Source organism: Anastrepha ludens, chromosome 4, assembly GCF_028408465.1.
Source record: "Anastrepha ludens isolate Willacy chromosome 4, idAnaLude1.1, whole genome shotgun sequence".
NCBI classification, from domain to species: domain Eukaryota; kingdom Metazoa; phylum Arthropoda; class Insecta; order Diptera; family Tephritidae; genus Anastrepha; species Anastrepha ludens.
Genome location: NC_071500.1, coordinates 87665042 through 87681650, shown reverse-complemented (window position 1 = coordinate 87681650; position 16609 = coordinate 87665042).

The window sequence follows — 16609 nt, the reverse complement described above, 5'->3', positions numbered from 1 at the left end:
CTCTAGACAGCGTTTTATGAACTGCAGGAACAACAATTACATTCTCATACATTTTTGGGAGTGCTGTTAAAGTGGCAGTGCGCGGCTGAAAATAATTTTTATTTGTTAAACGTTCAGAAGATCGCGCAGACAATTCTCATCTCACCGTTTCAGTCTCGGAGAGAGAGAGAGAGAAAGAGAGGAGAGGGCGGATCCGAGTTAGGCTAGATTTATATGCGCGTTTACAGAGCAAAGTGCTTTGATTGCACTATACATTTTACGGGATTCATGCAGATGGGGATGCGAGAACGGGAGTAGCAAGACCTTATGAGTTTTTTTATCAGGGGAAAGAAAGAGATTTCAAGTAATAAGAGCCGCCTTTGTAGGTGGGGTTTCCATATTTCAGGGATTATAAGTAATCATCTACGATTTGAAGTCTACGGCGAGATATTACCGTTATCATCGTTCATGGTGTCATCGTTAGATAGTTCGATTTGCTAAATTTTTTTCACTCCAGAAACTAACTTTATGGCGTCGTATCCCTGCCGGATAATTCACGAAGATTTTTAAAGGCGTGAACAAACAAAGACGTGTTTTTAATCCAAGGACATTCACTCTTAACGAAAAAAATATCCTCGCAAGGTTGGCCACATATACTTCTCAACAGAAACATTACAGGTAATGAGCCCGAACACCCACAGTTAAAGCCTTCAGAAATAGTGGAAGAACTTACTTTGTAGGAGCTCATAGCGGCTATTAAAACCCAAAAAAACAACAAATCCTGTGGTTTTCACGAGATCCCAGTAGAGCTTTTCAAACACATGAGTAATTTTTATTACTCCTTACCATATATCAGTTGGCTTACAAAGTCTGGAATAAAGAACGCATGCCAAAGATGTGGGAAATTGAAATAATTTGTCCTCTACATAAAAAATGAGACATGTTGATATGTGAAAATTACTGGCTCATAACTCTTTTGAACAGCATTTACAAAATATTTTCAAATATTCTAAGCGCTAGACTTAAACCGCGTGTTAATGGGACCATTGGTAGCTGCCAGGCTGGCTTTCAAGAAGGAAGATCAACGATTGACCACATTTTCGTACTAAGACAGATTTAAGAACAGCCTCGCGAATACGAAATGACGACGTATCATCTTTTTATAGACTTCAAAGCAGCTTACGACAGCATAATTAGGAACTAACTCTTCTTAGCGATGGCAGAATTCGGTATTCCCGATAAGTTAATAAGTATAACACGCTCGACCATGCAGAATGTAAGGAATGTAGTAAGAGTTCAGAACAATCCGTCGCGAGAGCAGAACAATCCAGACTTCGGCAAGAGGATGGGCTCTCATGTCTCCTCTTTAATATTGCACTTGAAAAGGTTATCAGGGACTCTGCTGTAAACACAAAGGGAAATATTTTATTTAAATCGATTCAATTGCTGGATTAACGACATGGACATAATCGCATTCTCGCTGCCGAGTTTGTAAAAAGCCTTCGCGAGTATTGAGAGAGCAGCAAAATGTATGGCTTTAGAAATAAACGAAGCCAAAACTAAAGCGCTAATGTGGGTCAAATACTAAAATTCGGTGACTATGGTTTCGAAGTAGTGAAGGAATTTAAATACTTTGGTATAATCATTAATCATTACAACAAAATTTCTGCCGAAATATCCTTATGGCCAACCGCTGCTATTTTTCGCTGTGCCAACACCTAAAGAGTCGCCTTCTAGACAGAAAAACAAAGATTTCACTATATAGGTCAATTATTACATATTTCCATCTTGCATACGGTAATGAAGCGACACACAGAGGTGCAGATAAACAGAAGCTGCTGATTTTCGAGAAGAGAGTTCAGCGAAGAGTTTTTGGCGCGATATACGACAAAGGCGAGTGGCGGAAACACTACAACCATGAACACGAAAATCTATATGCGCACCCATCTGAGATAACCACAATCATGATCAACAGATTGAGATGGGCAGGTCGCATATTGCGGGCTAACACGGATTACCCACCTCAACAAATACTCTTCGATAAATGCCACAGACAGAAAAGTAGGGGCCACCCGCCGCTTAGATGGATTGACAGTGTAGAAGAAGACGGAGTCTTATTGGGATTTCGGGCATGGAGGACACAGGCACGAAACCGAGACAATTGGGGGCATATGCTACAGCAGGGAAGATTCGACCAGGGTTTTCCTACCAACAATGATGATGATGAGTCCTGCAAGATACAATAAGCGCCAATTATATCCCTGCAGTCGGTGCATTCATTGAACAAAGGAAGGTTTATATTACATTAAAAGCAAAAAAGTCAACATTGTGGGCACTGTAGTAGATTTCGGAAGGAACCTTTTCTGACACTTGCAGTTGGAGTAAATTAAAGGCGAAAAGATGGCTCAATGACAGTCTAATGAGAAAAAACGTAATAGTCCTGTGGCAGGCTATTAATTTAGTGATGGACGACAGAAAATAGGATTCAACGACTTAAACAGAGCTCGATCGCAGAAATACCATCCTTTGAGCGAAAAAATGTGCTATCTGATAGGATGATGAAGGAATGAATTTGCTGCCTAGTTCATGTTGTTGTTGTTTTTCAAAGTATCACTTTTTGCCAAGAGTTTTTAGTTTTGAAGTGAAAACTTCTTTAGCATCGTTGGGAGTGATTTGAGACTCGATGAAACGAAAAAGCGACACCAAAAAGAAGAAGAAAAAAGATATACATATATATAAGTATGTATAGAAAATGCTTCATTACCAGGCACACAGAAGGATGGCATAAGCAAATTTAAATTTGTGAATTTATATATGTATGTATATATGCGGATATATGTATATATGTTGTGTGTATGTACATATGTGCCTCGCCACAGCAAAACATACGGTAAAATTTCTCAAGAAATCCAGCGCGCATTCATAGGCATAGCGCACATTCATAGGCACAGCATTGCATGTACAGTAGCGCGGGTCGATTTAAAAATCGCTCATTGCTCTATGAAAATCGTATTCTAGGGATCAAAATAAGAAACTTTGCCGAAGGAACCATACCTCTAAAACGAATTCTGATGTCCCCCAATTTCAAAATATCACCATTTTTGGCCTTTACATGAAAAAATCAGCTAAATGGCTATGTTTTTTCTTTATTTTTATTTATTTATAATATTATCTATTTTTTCTCTTAAGAAATTTATTTAGTCAGAATATATGTAAATGAATGAATGTGAGTTATAGAAAAGAAACTAAAAAGTTCGACCCATATTGGGGGACATCAGAAATCGTTTTAGAGGTATGGTTCCTTCGGCAAAATTTCTTATTCTGATCCCTAGAATATGATTTTCACAGAGCAATGGGCGATTTTTTTGCCTTCCCACAAATCGACCCGGCCTAATGTACAGTAACCTTGAACAGGCAGCTGCGGTTGTCGAGCATTTAGAAACATATATTTACATACATATATGGGTGCAAACATATTTACGGAGCCGCGGGCACTCGACTTGACAAAAATTGAATATTGGCAAATAATTCTACGCGAAATATTCCAATATTGACTATTTTCGAATTGTCGAGAAAATTAGCATATGGGCGGCTCGTTTTATGAATGAAAGTACTTGCTCTTAGAACTATGAGCTCGAATTTATAAATAAATTTTTTGATGATGAGTTTTTGTTGCACAGTACAATAGTTGAAACTGTTCGGCGCCGCCGCGACTGTTCAGCGCTATGGCAACTAGGATGATGGCCGCTACGCCTGCGCCTATTAATGCATTTTGTTCTTGTAGTCGCTAGGCATAGAATTTTAGCTTTGGACGACATACGCATTTACAGGAATAAAGTGAGTGGCCTGTGTGTGCGGTTGTATGTAGATGCATATGTGTATATTAATAAGCATTGTTTTGATGGAAGTTCAGAACACAAATATGTATGTACGTACATAGGCTAGGCCATAGTATAGCATACATACATATGTATAAAAAACTCAAACCAAGCGTCCTACGAATGTTTGCGTGTATGTTAGTACGTCTGTGTATCATACGCGTTACGACGCTCATAATAGCAACCGCGTGTGCTGTATTGCGTCCGTATTTTTATATTCGTAAATATTTTCATTTTAAATAACTCCACAGATAGATCTGAATGCACAGCAACAAGAATCACTGTCTGTTCAGCTCTCTAAAGTGGGAGAAATATGTGCATGCGAAACCAGATTGAGCAATGGAAAAACAGTTTTAATTGTGGCAATTTATATTTCACCGAATCAATCAATAAATAGCATCACGGAATTCATTCACGAAAATTTAATAAAGTATACACCAGAAGTATCGCGGATACTTAGAAAAGATTACGATAAAGTTCCAATGATTTTAAGTGGCGATTTTAACGTAATATACATTTTGCATTGAACACAGCGGTTCCTTTAATTGACTTTCTCAATACAACATTCAATTTAAAAGTGTGTAACAATCGCACTGAATCGACAACACGATAAAAAACAACAATTGACGCGGTATTTCAAAGATATGTTGACAACATCGAAACCAAAGCATTTGTATCATATTTTAGCTATCATAAGCCACTCGGATCATTTGTTGAAATTGAAAACATTGAGGATGAATAATAATAAAATGAAGAAAATAAAATATGATCTTCATAGCAATATTATAATGAACCTATAATTATCCCGCTCCTAATGCTGCTTTCGTCTCATTCTCTCCCAGTTTGTTTTACGGAAGGTTTCACTTCTATCGCGTCTAACCGTTTGACTGGTATTTTTTTTTTTTTTTTTTAGACTTCATTGAAAAAACATGTTTTCTTGGTCCCTAGTTTGATTGCCACTCTAAAAACACATAATAGGTTCACCTATCTATGCAGGGCTTAATAATACTGCTACAACAACTAAAACTAACCTAAGTGCCAAACAACTTTCCCGCCAACTCTTTTAATGCATTCTCTCAATGAATGTTGGTTTTTTATGGATGAATGACCACCTGAGTTCGATAGCTTTACAAGCCTCTTTCAGATATTTGAAACAAGTGTATACCGGGGGTGGAGTGCGTTGGAATTTAAATTCAAGACATCATTACAATTCAGTTGTAAGATGTGCCCTGCATAAATTATTTTATTGACAATTAGTGACGACGTGAGAAAAGTCAGATGCACCCTCAGACGATTACTTGCGAAAACTTGTCCGATGTTTGTGTGGATTCACATATGTTCATAACAAAACTTATATATTTACATACTTATATACATACATACGTACACACAAAATATTTTAAATATTCAACTGTTATACATATCTCCATACGAATACAACAAAAAATTAGAAGCGTCATAAAACATTCGAAAAAGAAATTGTATTATACGAAATTGGTTTATAGTCTTTGAATATAAAATGAAATGAAAAGAAATGACCATAAAAATGCCAATAAATCAATCGGAGATTCGCTGAGCGGAAATACTTGTTGAGCGTGGTACATTTACGAACAAAATATCTCACAAATATATTTATAAACAATGTCTATGTATGTATGTGCGTATTTTGAAATTTTTGGATTAATCCCATTTTTTCACTCTTCCATCCTATTGTGCATTCTAGACATATCTTCGCAAATAAAATGTAACGCACTCGAACCAAGTCTTGTGTACATATGTACAGGGTGAACGATATGAAGTGTTACCTATTCAATACACCATAACTTTTTTGTGTAAAATTAGTTTTTATTGATTTCAAGGGCAAAATTGTTAAAAAATTATTACACTTTTAACATATATTCACTTTAGCTCGATATGACCACCTTTTTGCCTTGACTATAGCCTTCAAAAGGTCAAAAAATGAGTTGCATGCTGCACGAATGTGATCTTGAGGTATTCTCGTATAAATTGCTTCGAGTGGCCATACGTTGGGTCAAATTCTCGTATGAGCGTTCGGTCAAGTAAACAAGATGGCTTTGAGTGTTTATGAACTGCTCAACTGGGAAATTTTTTTTTATCAGCAAGCACAATATTAGGAAATTCGCCACGTTCGTGCAAACGCAACAACTCCTTTGCTCTTTCGCACCGAACTTTTTTTGCTGGGGTGAAAGATCGTGTGCTTTTTGGAACATGTATGCCTTGACCTTGAGGTCATTTTTAAATATGCGTCGAATGCTGTCTTGCGATATTTTCAGTTATTTGGCCATTTTTCTTCCACTTCGACGTGGATTTCGTTCAAGTCGATTCTTCACTTTCCGAACCATTTCTGGCGTTGTTGCTGTTTTTTTTGCTCCACCTCCTCACCTCCACCTCATAGCGTTTTGCAATGCTACTAGTATCTTTGTAACGTTTTATAGTGCGATATACAAACATTTTATTTACTTTGAGGTGACTGAGCTCACCCCAGCCATTGGGTTGTGATTTTCCAGCCAAATATAACGCAATCACACTTGAATTCCATCACAGAAAAACAAAAATGAACAAAACTGAGACGCAAATGCTTTGGATGGCCTATAAACAATATATTGAACTGTTACATTAGTACAATTTTGACGTTGATGTCATGAGCTGTTTTACAGATACAACCAGTATGAAGTTGGTAACACTTCATATCGTTCACTCTGTATGTATACAGTGTAAAAAATCAAGTTTTAATTTTTGAAAATGTACATAAATTAAAAGAAAAGTAAAGTACAGCAATATTTGCTGGACAAAAGTATAGGCACAGTTCTTTTATATGTGTACAATTTAAAGATAGATTTAAAAGTCAGTACTTCGTTGGAAGGCCTTTTACGGCCTTTACGGCTTTCACTCTATTCGCCATTGAGTGCACTAATTTTTTCGTAAATTCTTCGCCAATATTATTTTTTTAATTCTGCTTTCAATTCAGACTCCGTGGAAATCGCACATTTTCTGACTCGTCGTTCCAATTCCTTCCTCAAGTGCTTAATAGGATTAAGATCCGGAGACTGTGCAGTAGAACATGTGCCGTGTGATAAGCAAGCCACATCTTTACATCATACGTCGTAGCTTGGTAGATTCAACTGATCTGCACTTTTTTTTGAGATTTTCTTTCAATATGTTTAAATAAATTGATTTGTCCATTAGACCTTCAATAAATGAAAGCTCCCCACACCTGCAGCAGACATTCGGTTGGTTGCAGAAATGAAGGGCTTGCGCTTAGCCACACATGCTTTGTATCCAGGCTGATGCAGTACTCGTCTTACTTGCATGGACTCCTTTGCCTTAGCTCCGCCGCGATCTGGATCATTTTTCACTTTTCGTACAATTTGCGATCGCTCTCGGTCTGTTAACTTGCGCGGACGACCACTTCGTGGCGAACTTGCGAAATTTGTTTGCTCTTTGAAGCGGTTAACAATGGTGCGAATGGTGAAACGGCGTCGATCCATCATGTCTGCAATCTCCGCAAGCGAGTTTCCTTTTTTATGTAAATACATTAATATTTTACGCTGTGACTCTGTGGTTTTCTTTCCTAATGGACTCATTGTGACAAAAAATCTTACACAACGCCCTAATTTTCACTGATATTGTACACAGAACTAGTAAAATTTAAGTAACGGTATATTAGAACATATGTTTTGTCAGAAAGAGTTGTCAGCTATGCACAAAGATTTAGAAATGGAAAAGAATGAAAAATTGTGCCTATACTTTTGTCCCTCTGAATACTTACATTTAAAATTCTATCACCTTTCTCTTACCAAATATAATAAATATAAAACTAGGTTTAAAAATTAAATTAAAGGATGAATAGCATGTAATTGAAACGAAAACGGAAAACATTAAGCAAGTGTTGTAATTCCTTAAATTAATGAGGAAAGCTTATTGTGCCTATACTTTTGTCCGGCACTGTATATGTATGTACGAGTGTATAAATACATATTGTAGAAAAAAAACTTTATGTGTAGGCGATTTATAACCTTATATATGTATATATTATAAGTTTATAGGTATTGCTGTATATATACGAGTACACTTGTGCTCACACAATTAAGTCATTTTTTTTGTTGCAATATTCGCAATATTTTTCATGCAACATTTTTTGTGTTAATTTTTTATATAAATATAGTTAAATTTGTAATAAAGGCCTTAACATCAAAGTTGTGTATAAACTTTGTATAAAAATCGTAAGAATTAAAGGGGTTTCAAAAATTTGTCATCCAAATTTTCAGCTTTTTTATCAGAATTTTGAGAAAACTTCTAGGAATGCAGTTTTATAACCCATACACATTTCTTTTCTTTAGTTGCTTTCATATTAGATTCTTTATGAGGCTTGCACTACGATCTCACGGCCCTTTGTGCCTTTTACTTTGTGAATTTTGAATATATTGTCCAAAAACAAAAACAATTATATTCGCCCAAATTTATCACCCATCCTTTCAGACTATCCATTATTTTTTTGTTTTGCTCAACCTCAACATTTCTCCAAAAATTTACCCACGCAATCCCCTAAACTGGTTAGAAATATAAATAATTATTTTTTTCTCTCATTTTTATTTCAAAATGAAATACATACAGGTATAAATACCGCAATATACAAATACTCTTACATATTTATTGGCCCAAGCGGTAGTGACAGTATCATTAATTTTAATTACGATCTTAGATAGGTAAACAACTTTTTCCCAAAAAATATAAACAAATAAGAGGAGCTTAGTCGTATTATTTTTGGGACAACATCTCTTTTAATTTTTTTTATGTTTATAATTTTAATTTCATTGTGCTGAGCTTTCTCCAAAATTGTTCAAGCAGAGCTCGCAAATAAATTACAAAGTTATGACTGAAAAAGTTGATCAGATGGGAGGTACTTTTTCCAATAGGGTTATTTTGACAGGTCACGCGTGACACCTGGTAAACTAAATACATAATTTTTTCAGTTTTTGTTGACATTTCATCTTGGAAAGACTTACGCCTCAACAACATTTACAAATCGTAAAATTGTACTACGAAAATTGACGCTCTGTAAAAAGTGTTCATCGCGCACTCAGGCCAACGAGACCAAGCTCAGCGATGAGGCCCATTTTTGGCTGAATGGCTACGTCAATAAGCAAAATTCTATATTTGCGCTGAAGACCACCCCGAAGCCATTCAAGAACAGCCATTACGTCCATTGAAAATAACCGTTTGGTGCGGCCTAGGGGCTGGAGGAATCATCGGCCCATATTTCTTCAAAGACGAGGCTGGCGCCAATGAACGCGACCTTGTCATAGAACCAGTTTCCGCTTTGATAAACAGAAACCCTAAGTCTCATGTGGAAAGACTACGCCACCGTGTAAATATCGAAGGCATAAAATTTGAAGTCCTCTGTATATAATAGGTGCCTGGCAAAATATAAATATCTGGTAATATTATTTATAAATAAGGCGAAAAGATTCACCTTCAACAGAAAGAAGACAATTCCTTTCACTTACAGGATCCGGCACTCGAAGTGTAACCAAGTCGAAGTGTAACCGCTCGCGCAGCTGATGCACGGACATTTAGTTGGCTATATGACAGTATAGGGTATTGTGTATAAACCCGAGGAAGTATTTTACCGAGAGTAAACGTGAAGAAAGAAAATCAGTGTGATCGCATTATATTTGGCTGGAAAATCACAACCAGCGATTGTTCGTGAGCTCGAGCTCCTTAAAGTAAATAAAGTTTTTGTTTATCGCAGCATTACTCGTTACAATGGTACTAGTAGCATCGCGCAACGTCATAGAAGTGGCCATCAAAAGACTGCAACGTCACGTGAAATGGATCAAAAGGTGAAGAAGTGACTTGGGTTAAATCCCCGACCAAGTGCCAATTAAATGGCGAAAGAACTGAAAATATCTGACCATAGCATCCGCCGTACACTGAAAAATGATCTCAAAGTCAAGCCTTACAAAATCCAAAAGGCGCACGATATCACACCAAAGCAGTAACAAGTCAGACCTGAGAGAGCGAGAAAATTTTTCAAACGGAGCAATTCGTAAACTCCCAAAACGTTAGGGTTTATTTCACCGATCGTTCATAGGAGAATGTGAGTCATCGATTGCCCACCAGGAGGCAGCACCCGCCACAGGTAATGGTTTGGGCCGCTGTAACTGCAGATGGGCGCCCTCCTATCGTTTCCATCGAGCCTGGTGTCAAGTTAAATGCGAAATATTATCGGGAAAGTATTCTGGAGGTTCTGGACAAGTATCGGTGGCAGACCATGAACATTTCAACAGGACTCGGCACCGTCGGCACAAAAATCTTACTCGGTTACAAAGAATGGCTAAAAAACAACGTTCCAAACTTCATAACGTCTACACAATGGCTCTCAAATTCACCAGACGCGAGTCTCTTTCGGCTATTTTGGAGAGTAAAGTCCGAACTAAAAGATTCATCAGTCTCGAGGCACTGTCCGCGAGTGGGCCAAAATACCTGCAAGTCACATTCGGGCAGCTTGCGATTTGTTTCTGGACCGTCTCAGGGTCATATCAAGGCAAAAGGTGGTCATATCGAGCAAAAGAAAATTTATTCTTAATTTTGTATTCTTTTTATTTTCACAGATTTTTTACTTTGATTTGAATAAAAGTAATTTTCCAAACTAAATTTATGGCCTTTTAAATTCGTTGTGCCGGACTCTGTAGATAAGATTTCGACCATAAAAGGAAAGCCGAGTGAAAGCCAAGAAAGTCAAGTTTACACAAAGCAATTCTTTGTGACACAGCGTCAAAGGCCTTGGAGAAATAAATGTAGATGCGATCAACTTGAAGTCCAGATGAAAATGAAACAGTGGACCAACCTTTTACAAAAGCATGCTGGTTGGAAGAAATTGGTCCTTTCGGCGTAGAGTAAAATTCTTTTAATACTAACTTCGAAGGTTAGCGAGTAGCTTTATTTAGGTGTTCAGCTATCAGTTATAAAGACGTATCAGCTATCAAATCAGCACCGTGCCACACACAAACATACAAGGCGGCTACCGGGCCACTTAAGTATTTTTGCACCTGCGTTATTTACACTAAACTCATTTGAATGTTAAAATTCATATTTGCTCGTTGCGGTGAAAAAGGGGAGGAGTGCACAATGAAAAGATTTAAGTGGAGAAATAATTTTTATTCACTGCAGCAATTGATGGGCCATAAAAAGCTAAATATATATTTTCTAATTTTAGAATCTTCACTTTCACAAGCCTTTCAAAGGTCGCACCAATTATCCCACAAATTATTATGCGATTATACATAAAATGGCAATGCCACTGCTGCTAGAATGCACTGATGGTCAAGGCTGACTTGCAGAGATGGCGTCGCAAATAATTTCACAAAAGCGTACTTTGGCCGCAATTTGTCGAACAGCTAAACGGCTAAAAAGAAAAAAAGGCATCCCACAAATATGAAATCAACTACGCGCACTTAGAACTCGGCGCGTTAATTTAGAACACCGCTTTCCGATGACACAACGATTGACAAGTTTTGCTATAAATTCTTGCTCTAAAACAAACAATAAACAAAAATACAAAAAATTACAAAGAAACCACAAAACACCAAACAAATTATTAAACAATAGAAGAAAACAAAACAACACTCATTAAAATCCAAAAATACAGTAAGGCAATTTTTTTTCGAAGTCTGTAATTTTTTGTCCGCCGGCAGCCGGTGTTTATAGCATCGTTGTTTGCGCTGTGCTGTTTTAAAATGGTTTGCCGGGTAATTGCGCGAGATGCGCTGGGTTTGCCCCAATGCTGCCGGCGGCCCTGAACGCTATGAAAGAGGCCAATATCCGCTACTAACTAGTCCGGTATTTTTTTGCTTTTGTTTTCTTATCTATTTGCGTAATTAGCGTTTTTGACTACTCTCTACATTTTTAACTAATTTTTTTTTTGTTGCGTTTTTGTGTGTTGACCATTTGGCGGCGCGCCATTGTTTTCATTGTTGTTTCAACTTCTTCTGCTTCTTCTTCTTTGGTTTTATATGCTTCATTTCAATAAATTTGAATTTTCGTAATCTATTTTGTTTTGCGCGTCGCCGCCGGTTGGGCATTTTGGCGTCACTGAGACGGCGACTTTCACGAACTTGTTTTCTTTTTTTTTTGGTTTTGTCTTTTGGAATCATTAAATGACGTAAATTTAAATTAGTCTGCTTCGATTAGTGTTTTGTTTAAAAACAAGTAGCAATAATAGCCAACGGCTATTAAGAATTTGGATAAACAAAATACCAAAATCAGTAAAAATAAAGCAAATAATTTGTTGAAAAAACCCAAAACAAGAGCCACCAAAAATGTAAACATTACCAAAATTTGCATCTGTGTGTGCGTGTGTGTTAGAAGCTCATTAAGACGAGATGATTATGAGAGATGGTGCAGGTAATTGCCGACACACTGTGCAAGAACAACAACAACAAAAGGGTAGAAATTGGCAAAAGCCGCAACGAAATGAGATGAATGTGGCCAAATTTGGACATATCTCAAGCAGACATGTCAGCAGATGTGTGTTTGTTGTATAGTTACTGTTACTCTTGGACGTTGTTAGATATTTGCTATTGTTGTTGGTGCGGTTGTTTCTTTTGCCAGCGATATCGATCAAAACATCCATTTAAGCGTTGAACTGGGAATTCCCAAAAGGCTAAGCAAATTTGCATTAACGGCGCCGGTTCATTTCGCTGTTTCCATTTTGTAAATTTTAGTTTTTTTATTATTATTTATTTTTTGTACTTTGACTTGCACGCTATCACATTGACCTTTTTTTTTGCTGTTTGCTTGATGATGGTGCGTTGTTTTTTTCGCACTTCTTCTTCTATCAACATTTTTAATACTTGGTTATTTGTTAGCTAAGTTCTTCTATTTCTCAGCAATACTTCCAAAAAATTTACTTGGCGATATGTATTAAAAAAGTGGTAGTTAAAAAGTTATGTAGTTAAAAAAGTGCTAAGTTTTTCTGCCATTTGTAATATTTTTTTTACTTTTTTCTCATTCGTCCATTTCTTAAATACTTTGTTTCGGTTCAAGCAGCCGCATGAATTTCATCATGTAATTTGCTAACTGAAATGTTGATGGCATACCACACCTTCCAAAAAAATTGTTTTTGTTTACGTTCGATTGGCTTACAGTGGGCGCGAGATTAGAAAGTGGGTAAACCATCTCATAAATCTTTACCTCCAAATTTTAGGTGTTGATTATCGCACGCTTTACACCTTTGCAAATGTAACATTTCTGCTCAATAAATAAATTCGAATTTTATTTATGCATATCCTTTTTAGCAAATATTAAGTTTTAATTTATATGACAAAAAAATGTTACTTTTGATCTCGCATGCCATTTTGCGCAGGCCCAAGTTTGTCGCTTAAGTCTTTTACGCGTACACCTTACAATAAATGCAAGGCTTCTGCTCAATGAATAGCACCTCACATTATTTATGCAAATCCATTTTTGGCAAATACAAAAATCTAATTTATTTAACTAGTAAATAATATATTTTGGCCACGCTTGCTATTTTGCGCAAATCAAGTTTGTCGCTTAAGTCTTTAATTTTGGTGGCAAATCAAGCGGGCAATTTTGCGTTGCTTGTTTTGTTGTATCAGCTTTTAAGTAATCAAAACATTTTTTTTTAATATCCCATTTAATTTTTGACTATAATATTATATATACATAAATAATCTGCTTTGACTTCTAAAAAGTGATTTATCAGGCTGTTTGAGGCTTATGCTAATTGCAACAAATTTTTGCTGTTATTAGTCTTAGTTCATTATTTAGAACTGTCAAATTAATGCTTGGCATACTTGCTTATGCATAAATTCCAACGCCACGTGCCTATTGTGCAGAGAAAGGTCTACAATTAAGGAGCTCAATGAAGTTTTCTGAAGAACACTGAACAAAAAAATATATAAATTTTTTATAGATCTAACTTTAAACAAATAAACACCAAAGGCAACTCGTAAGGTGTCGTGTCACAGTTAGAGCAAGATTGATTGATGAAATCTAAATTCCATATGTAAATGTCAATATGTGAATCAAAAATCATGGACATTTTAATCTGAAAGTAGATAGTACAAAGGCTTCAAACTGCAAGTGCTTCATATTTAAACATTTTTTTGAGGTTTAAATACTTTTTTATTTTATACGAGGATCCCCATTTATATGTACTTATGTATTATGTATCATTACTCAATGTTCTTCGTGGGAGTTTTCATTTAGTTAAGAAACGTTGGTCAATTTTTTGTTCAATAAAAATTTCACTTATATCACTAAACAACATGAATTTAATTCGAATTTTATCTTCTTTGGTCTAGGTAAACCTCCGTTCTTCCGAAGTCCAGCGCTCTACCGCTATCTCTATCTCTATCTCTATCTCTATCTCTATCTCTATCTCTATCTCTATCTCTATCTCTATCTCTATCTCTATCTCTATCTCTATCTCTATCTCTATCTCTATCTCTATCTCTATCTCTATCTTTATCTCTATGTCTATGTCTATGTCTATGTCTATGTCTATGTCTATGTCTATGTCTATGTCTATGTCTATGTCTATGTCTATGTCTATGTCTATGTCTATGTCTATGTCTATATCTATCTCTATCTCTATCTCTATCTTTATCTCTATCTCTATGTCTACCTCTATCTCTATCTTTATCTCTATCTCTATGTCTAACTCTGTATCTATATCTATTGCAGATGATCTGGCAGGGCTCCTATTTTAACCTGTTAACTGGGTAGGACGAAATATTTCGTCATACATAAAAGCCCTCTGCAATGGGCATGACGAAATTTATCGTCATGAAAATTAATCGTAATACACTGAACGCATTACGTTCTACGTTGTTCTTATCTATTAAATCTTAAAGTGGTTATATATATTGAATACATTTGATTATAAAATATTTTATCAAAATAAATAAAAACCATAAGTTAAAAACGATATTCCTTTATTATTTGAGGTGTGATATTACTTTTCGCTGCGAAGAAAAAGTCCCCATTCTGAAACGAGTTGCTAATTCCCCGGTTAACAGGTTAAGTATGATACAATTTTAAGTTCGATTTTTTCTTAAAACTAAATTTGCATTCATTTGCTTACTAGCTTTTCTATGTATGATGGGTTCAGTAGGCTTTTGTACTACTGTGTGAGGTAAAGTATTAATTATCTTTTGTTTCTGGTACAATTACAGCAAGTACAGCACTCAGACAACATTAAGTCTATTGTACTGCACTCGGGTTCCCTTTTTAATTTTCTTTAAATCTACCCGATCTCCGAAGAAATATGAGTAAATCTTGTGGTATCAAGGAGCCAAGATGGTCGCTTCTTAACCAAAGACCTCAAACCTGATGCGAGAGAAGGCCGGGCAGAAGCACAGAAAATGGTCCCCCATCTCATCCTCCTCTCCACAAGCTGGGCAGAGTGCACTGTCTGAGCTCCCGGACATGCTAAGTAATATGATTTTTGTTCAACTGCAGCCTCTCTCAGCCTGCCAAGCTAACTTGTGGGTTGAAGTAGTCCGTGTACTAACCGTGTCTTTGATGCCTGTGGAAGGGAGTGACAGAATGAACCCCGCGCCAAAGAAGTTGGCCTCAGAGCCCATCCTAGCTAAAAGGTCAGAGGTCTCGTTACGCGCAATACCCACAAGTCCCCATATTATGTCTACCGACATAGTTCAGCCTAGATTTAGAGGATCCAACTGCCCTTGAAGTGGTTGGAGGGTTGTGTAAGGCCATGAGCGCAGCTTTAGTGTCGCTGCAGACACATGCAGATCTGCCTCACTACCTGTTTTCCATAACAAAGTTCATTGTTCGCTTGAAACACAAATGCGTGCAATCCAAGATCAAAGTGTAGTTTTGTCCCGCTGGGTTCCACGTAGACACCAAAGCCGGAACCTTGTTCAATCCTGGAGCCATCCGTGGGCTGGGCTCATTTTTTTTGAGTATGACCACAATTGAACCTCTGGCAGCACCACACTGTCTCCCTTATCAAGTACGATTCCTGATGGATTGGCAAGGATCTGTCTGTTGATGCCTTCTGTTGTTGTCACAGGGGCCGTACCAATACCCTTTGTGTTTCAGCCTGCATATGACTTTCAAGGTCTCTCCTTGGATGAAAACATCAAGTGGTGTGAGACTACCCAGAACATCTAATGCCGGGCCTAAAGTAGTCGGAAAAGCTCTGGTGCAACAGATAGCCACAATTCGTTGTACTCTCGATAAGTCCCTTCTGACTCCCACTAGAGAAAGTCTACTCATCCAGACCATTGATGCACACGTGATAGGTCTTAACATAGCTGTGTAGATCCATAGAATCTTGCTAAGAGAAAGACCCCACGTATTTCCAAAGACACCCTGGCATTGCCAGAAGGCTGTCAGTGCCTAGGATGGATTTGTTTCAACGTGTGACTTTTATTATCAGATTTGTTTCAATTATACAAAAAAAAACGCCGAGTCTGTTAAACTTAACTTAGATTACGAATCTGTCTGTATTCTATTTTTCTGGACCAGATGTTCTCAACATTTTTTGCTTTTATGTTTGTCATTTTAGTGTCGCTACAGTTTTATTAAAAAATCGCTTAACAATAATAATAAAAGTTTTCAATGTCTCTTTCTGATTAATAAATCTAATTGTCTGTCACTTAATTTAATTTGTTTATCCATCCATTATAAGGTCCCTTTTTCTGGGTCAAAATTGTTGTTCGCGTGAGTTGAAAGAAACA